The sequence below is a fragment of the Oryctolagus cuniculus genome, chromosome 1 (assembly GCF_964237555.1).
Source record: "Oryctolagus cuniculus chromosome 1, mOryCun1.1, whole genome shotgun sequence".
Lineage (NCBI taxonomy): Eukaryota > Metazoa > Chordata > Mammalia > Lagomorpha > Leporidae > Oryctolagus > Oryctolagus cuniculus.
In genome coordinates, this window is record NC_091432.1 from 64,940,772 (window position 1) to 64,948,161 (window position 7,390).

At 46.7% G+C, this 7,390-nt stretch overlaps 1 protein-coding gene across 4 annotated transcripts in view; it reads right to left on the reverse strand.

The window, feature by feature from the left end:
- Positions 1–7,167, reverse strand: part of FAM168A (family with sequence similarity 168 member A) — a 197,444-nt gene extending 190,277 nt beyond the window's left edge. The window contains exon 1 of one of the 4 annotated variants that reach the window (XM_002708711.5): positions 6,871–7,167. The gene's annotated coding sequence lies outside the window, so the exon portion shown is untranslated. The remainder of the gene's footprint in view (positions 1–6,870) is intronic. The other 3 variants (XM_008264288.4, XM_008264251.4, XM_008264278.4) reach the window with 3 other exon arrangements.
- Positions 7,168–7,390: the final 223 nt, after the last annotated feature.

The window sequence follows — 7,390 nt, forward strand, 5'->3', positions numbered from 1 at the left end:
TGAACTGACCTTCATGGATATCACCTCAACTAGAAGAACCCTTCAGAAAGGCAACAAACCAAATATCAAGCTCCTTATTTATGTGTAGGGTACTCTGATTTCAGTTTTTTACACTAGGAGGGGGAAAAAAGCAACTAACATTTACATAGTCCTTTAGAGTTTAAAAAGTATTTTCCCATGTATCTCATTTAAGTTCAAATTTTAGAGACAAGTAAACTGCAGTTTCAACAGATTATTAATGAATTTAAAATTTCTTGAACAAAAATCTCTTGGTGTTTAGCTTACTAAACTTCCAATATATACACATAACTGAACGGTTCCATTGGGTGACACTCTCTGTCCACAATCTGATGAGGACCCACGTATCAGGCTGCCTTTCTGCAAACAGGAAGATGCATAAAAATCCTGACCAAGAGAGTCAGGTGACATGCCAAACATGACATGCAGCTTCTAGCTGGTCTAACAAGTCAGAATACACAGGGTTCTTGTGCATTATAAAAACACCCCAAGTCATACTCCTTCAGAGTTCACAAAGGCTGTTCCTAGCCCCCCCCATTCCTGTTTCCAAATACGATAGGTCCACATCTGGGTCATCTGATGACTCACAAGAACAAACTGGCTTCCCCTAGCTATCTAGACTACCCATATTCTTTTTTTCCTTTAAAAAAAAAAAAAAAACATTTATTTTAATTTTTGAAAGGTAGAGTTAGAGGCAGAGGCGGAGTGGGAGGGAGAGAAAGAGAGAGGTCTTCCATCTGCTGGTTCACTCCCCAAATGCCCTTCATGCCCAGAGTTGGACTGGTCCAAAACCAGCAGCCAGGAACTTTATCTAGGTCCCCCGTGTAGGTACAGGGGCCTAAGCACTTGGGCCATCTTCCACCGCATTCCCATGTGCATTAGCAGGGAGCTAGATCAGAAGTGGAGCAGCTGGGACATGAGATGCTGATGCTGTAGACCATGGCTTTACCCGCCATGCCATAGCGCCAGCCCCTACCCATATTCTTAAGTAGATGCATACTCAGGATAACAGAAGCATTATGGAGCAATGGCACCATAAACAATTCTGCTTCATTTTACTTTACTGTAATTTATAATTCCTGTCATGAGTATTTATCATTTTAATGCACAAGAAACAAAGCTCCTTTAAAGTTGAAAAGAATAGGGGCTGGCACTGTGGTATAGCAGGTAAAGCCACTGCCTGCAATGCCGGCATCCCATATGGGCACCAGTTCTACTCCCAGCTCCTCCACTTCTGATCCAGCTCTCTGCTATGGCCTGGGAAAGCAGTACAAGATGGCCCAAGTCCTGGGGCCCCTGCACCCGTGTGGGAGACCCTGAAGAAGCTCCTGGCTCCTGGATTTGGATCGGCACAGTTCTGGTCATTGCAGACAATTAAGGAGTGAACTAGTGGATGGAAGACCTCTCTCTCTCTGCCTCTCTTTCTCTAACTCTTTCAAATAAATAAATAAAAATTTAAAGAAAAATAAGAAATAAAAACAAAGCAAGTTCCAGAAGAATATACCATGATTTTTTACTTATAAATATAAGTTGCATAAATGGGGCAGGAGTTTGGCCTAGCAGTTAAGACTCAGGGGATTGGGGGTGGGGGGTAGGGGTAAGAGGCCTTTAAAATTTACTTTTTTTAGAAAATATTTAAATAGATTTTTGGGGAGCTTGTATTTATTTAATAAAGTATTTTATTAGTGCTAGCCCCAGCAAGCAATCAGATCTTAGGTAGGGTTAAATCCACAGTAAAACTGCCATTTGCACATGTCTTTATGAAGTTCCAATGTTAAATAAATTGTATATTCACTTTTAATAAAAAGATGTCCACATCCCTCCCATATCAGAGTGCCTGGGTCGGACTCCTGTTTTCCACCAACGCATGCCTTGGGAAGCAAGTAAGTGATGGCAGAGAATTGAGTCTCTGCCACATGTGGAAGACCTGGATGAAGTTCCCAGCTCTTGGCTCTGGCTCCAGCTATTGGCAAGCATTTAGGCAGTGAACTAGCAGATGGGAGAGCTGTCTATCTCTCTCTCTATCTCTCTAATAAATAATACATTTTGTAAAGGATCTAAAGATGAAAAATGCAGTTTAGGGATATGCACATGTTTGGTGACAGTATAAAAAAAAGCAAGGGAACGATTCACATAAAATTTGGGAAAGTGGTTCCCTCTGAGGGAGGTTCAGTCAGGCAGTGCCCCACAAGAGGTTTCAAAGTTACCAGAAATCTCTTTGTAAAGATGAGCAGAGTACACAGGCCTGTAATCTGCTATTATTCTTTAAACTGTGGCTTTATGTTAACATACTTCTACACAAATGACTTATTTCACAATTTAAAAAGAACGGGGCCAGCGCTATGCACATCAGGTTAAAGCCCTGGCCTGAAGTGCCAGCTGCTCCTCTTCCAATCCAGCTCTCTGCTATGGCCTGGGATAGCAGAAGATGGCCCAAGTGCTTGGGCCCCTGCACCCACATGGAAGACCCGGAAGAAGATCCTGGCTCCTGGCTTCAGATCAGCACAGCTCCAGCGGTTGCAGCCATCTGGGGAGTGAACCAGCAGATGGAAGACCTCTCTCTGTCTCTACCTCTCTCTATAACTGTCTTTCAAATAAATAAAATAAATCTTTAAAAAAAGAAAACGAAGACATAAATGGGGATGAGGAATCAATTTTCAAACTGTAACTCAGAGTCATCTACTTACTGGCTGTGTAATCTTAAGTCATTTAACCCCTAAGCATTGGTTTTCTTCTTATTTTGTAAATGAGAAAGCTAACAGCTAATGTCTGTTTGGTATTTATCTGGGCATTTAAAGAATTGTTTAAAATCCTAGACTAGGGGCAGGCACTGTGCACAGCAGGCAAAGCTGCTGCCTGCAGTGCCGGCATCCCACATGGGCACCAGTTTGAGTTCCGGCTGCTCCACTTTCCGATGCAGCTCTCCTGTATGGCTTAGGAAAGCAGTAGAAGACGGCCCAAGTGCTTGGGCCCCTGCACCCGCGTGGGAGACCTGGAAGAAGCTCTTGGCTCCTGGTTTCGGATTGGCCCGCCTCCAGCCATTGTGGCCATTTGGGGAGTGAACCAGCAGATGGAAGAATTCTCTCTCTCTCTCTCTCTCTCTCTGCCACTCTGTAACTCTGCCTTTCAAATAAAATAAATTTAAAAAAAAAAAAATCCTAGACTACAAACATGCAAATACACAATACAAAATTGTAAATATAATACAAAAATAACACTTCCTTAATCAATAGTAGAACACTAGGGTACCAAGACCTCACTGGTGGGGCACACAAGGCTACTCGGCATTCTAGCCTGTGCGGATCTCTGTAATAACAATGGAATAACTAATATTTTTAATGTGTACTATGTACCTCACTGTGTTAAATGCTTTCCATGGGTTATTTTGTTTAGTCCTGAAAAGAACCCGATGAGATTAGCTCCATTATCCCCACTTGACAGATGAGCCCATTGTGCCCAAGGTTAACAGCTCTAGTGTACAAGGCAGAGGACTTCCCAACCCACACTGACCCACGCATTCAGGTGGCCTCTCTCTCCTGTGACACTGAAAGCGCCCTGACAACTGCTTTTTGCTCATTTCCCCTGACACTTGCCAGGTGTTAAGTAAACAGACAAACAAAAGAATTGTGAAGAGCTACTTCATGTATGTACAGTGTCTTCGGGATATGTACTATTTGTTTCCTTTAACAGCCTTATGAAGTATAAAAGTTTTTTAATTTTTATTTTTACCATTTTAACTATATTTAAGTGTACAATTCGGTAGCATTAAGTATATTCACAATGATGTGCAAAAAATTGTCACTAAGTAGGACAGTTTTTTTTATTTTTATTTTTTTAATGAGTTTCCTGAACTCACTCAGCTTTCAAGTGGGGGAAATTGGATTTGAAGCCAGGACGCTTAACTCCTAATTCATGGGTTCCTCATTCTACCCAGGTGTCCGTCTACTAATGCTTCCATCTGCTCTCCCTCCTCACCAGAATATCTAGAGGAGCACACGAGGTAAAGATGTCAACATGCTTTATACACATCACTACTGCACAGGTGACCACAGCTCGGGGCGGGGAATCCACCAACACGTTTCTCCTGGGTGATTATTTCTCATTTTGAGCTTTCAAAAGCTAGGACTTTAATATAAACAGCTCACCTCTAGACCAAGCTACAGAGACACAAAAGCAATGTCTGGGCCCAAGTGAAGTTATGAGGAGAAATTCTTACATTATATTACACTCTCATCAAATTACAGGTGACTGCTCAAACCTGATTTTCACTGTAATACAGAAAGTGCCCTGAAAAATTAAAAAAAAAAAAATTCAATTCCAAGGACAAAGCTTACATTCCATCACTCTGCCCAGTTCGGAAGTATTTAAAAAAAAAAAAAAAAAAAGGAAAAATACTAAGTGGGTATTTTTATGGGCTCCACGGTGAAAGCCAAGGAAATTGGCTTGTTTGCAAGCTGAATTCTGAAGCTTGAACAAAAACAAAAAGATTTATTTTGATCCAATTGGTGCCAATTTTATCCTCTGGACATCCTTCCTCCTTTTTGCTCAGTCTGAGGTCTAATCGACAGCCACTTCATGTTTAGCGTATCACAGTTAATGCAATTAAGTCCAAAAACTGTTTCCCTAAAGATGTTCCCTCCATGTACACCCTCCCAACCCTTCCTCCTCCCCATTCTGCCCTGAGAACAAGCGTATCACTAAGCTCTCCACTGAATTTCTGATGAATAGATGGAGATATTGTTTCTGTAGTTAGTGCAATGTGCCTACATCAACATTATCTCCTAAAAATAAAATAAAAATGACTCTACATGCTTTATTTATATACATCTGACAGAATTCTGATCACTTGAATTCCTTCAGAAGAAAATTCAATCTATAGAAATACAGTCCAATTATTTTAAATCTTATCAGGCAAGGTCAAAAGAGAATTAAATGAAAACTCCATCAATACCAAACCATCTCACAATGAATATTTATGACATTTCCATATTTCCTGTCTTCTCTCTGTTTACATAAAGCAGTGGTGCCAAGACTCATCTCAGGATTATTAGCCTGCAATACAATGATGGGCCTAATTGCCTTGCAAACCAGGACACCAATAAATGGAGTCTTCAAGCAATCAATTTTAAGGGGGGGGGGGGTGTCGAAGCTCTTTCTGCATACATGCACGTTGCCTGCCTGGAAAATGAATTCAGCTTCATATTCTTCCACCTCATTCATCAGTTCTCGAGCAAGGAATACACCCTTAACAACCTCAGGCTCATCAAATCAAATTTAAATTCCAAATTCTAGGGCTAGCTCTAAGCACATGGCAGGAGGGGGAAAGGAGGAGGAGCAGACATCACAGAGAAAGATGTCTATCACATTCCAGTTTCATCTGCTTCCACCTTTGGTTTGGGAGCAGGTCCCCCCCAACTTTCTTTTTATGAACATGAATATCACAAACACCTTCCCCTTCTTAATTCTACCTTAACCAAAGCCCCTCTCAACTTTACCCTTTGAGCGGACTTTACTTCCAAGTGATGCTAACATAAATGAAATCAACAAACAGAAAGGTCAAACTAACAGCTAAGAGAGTCCTCTAGGAAAGAATGTCTAGAGCACTTTCTCTGTCCCCTGCAAAACCTCCTGGATGCCCCTCCCCCAGCCGCAGCACCAAAGCTGCCCACCGGAACCCTCCTGGCCATCCCAACCCTTCCTCTCCAGAATCATCTAACTCACCTCTTCCCAGCACGGCTCACTGTCCCTCTCCCTCTTTCCTGCCTCATCCGTCCCCACGATTCCAGGTCTCCCACTCCTCATATTTCCCTTCTGCCACCTCACCACGGGCAAGAGCCTCTCCAAGTCTCCCAGCTCGCCGCAGACACTGCTTCTTCAACACTCCCTCTGCCACCTTGGCGAAGGGACATTTTCTTCAGACACCATCCCCCAGCCCTGCTCACCACTGCCACTATTCTCTCAGCAGGTCCACCCCAGATGAATCTTCTGTGCCCTCCACTCCGACCCTGAAGCCAGGAAGCCACTGTGCCCCTTCCAGGACTCCAGGACCACCCTAGATCCTATCCCACTGTGCCCCACCCCCAATTTCAATCCCCATTTGGGGCCTAACTTCCAATTTACCCCTCTCCTGCCGGCTCACCCACACACCTCCACCAGCTATTCCAACCTCCATCAGCCCAGCCCAGGTAAACTCCAAATTCCACCTCCTCTGCTCAATCCTAACCCATGTTAGTCGATAAATCTCCACAAATTCCATCATCCCCAGATGACAAACACCCACTTCAAGCTCAGGTCTCAATCCATGCCAAGCCCCTCATCTCTAGCTCCTACTACCTCCATCAGTCTGCCCCAAGTCCACCCCAAATTCCACCCTCCTGAATTAACACCCCCCAGGGTCCTATCTAACCCTGTCCATCCCACTCTCCATGGAGACCATTCCCCTACCTGCCTCCCCGGCTCGGATCCCAAGCTGTCAACTGCTCCAGGCCAACCCCAAATCACCACCCTTCTTCAGTCCCCTCCCCCATAAAAAGCCATCCCAGTCCAGACTCATCTTCCACCTCGCCCCAAGACCCATCCCAAATCCCGCCGCGACCCCCCACCCCACGCTCCTTTCCCAGGTCCGGCGGCTCCACGGTAAGAGTCCCCCTCCCTTGTCGCCCCTCTACCTGCTAGGGTCCCACCCTCACCCCACCCCCAGCGCGCCCGGACAGTCTCCCCGCCAGCTCGCCGTTCCCTCGCCACCTGGCCCCCTCCCCCTGCCGCGCGGGGGCTCCACAGCCCCCACTCTCCCTCTCCCAGGCACCACCATCCCGGGCTCAGAGCGGACCGGGGGTGGGGGGGTCTCCCTACCGGCGAGCGGCTGCAGGCGAAAACGGCGGCGGCGGCGGCGGCGGCTGAGGCAGCGATGCCCTTGTCTTCTCTGGAGGCTACAGCGGCGACGCTCTCGCTCCCTCGCCCGTGTCCAGTAGGGTGGCGGATGGCGCGCAGAGACTGGAGCCTCCTCCTCAGCGACTCGGCTCTGAATCCTCTGCAGTAGCCGCCGAGGAGCCCGACGGTGGGGGGAGGGGACGCTCGGCTGCGGGCGAGGGAGGAGGAGGAGGCGGGGGGGGGGGGTGGCGGGGGACCGCTGAGAAGGGCGGGGAAGGAGGAGCCGGCGCGGCGTCGCGACACGTCCCACGGCTTCAGCGCACCAGGACCACAACTCCCGGCATGCCCTGCTCCAGCCACGGGCGGCCAGCGCCTTCCGCCGCGCGCCCAGTAGCGAGAGGCCGCGCCCTCTCCGGTCACGGACAATGGAATAAAGCCAGTCGTCCACGGAAGGCTTTTGCAGGCTCAAAGAGCACACGTGAGAGAAGTCAGGTCGTCCCAC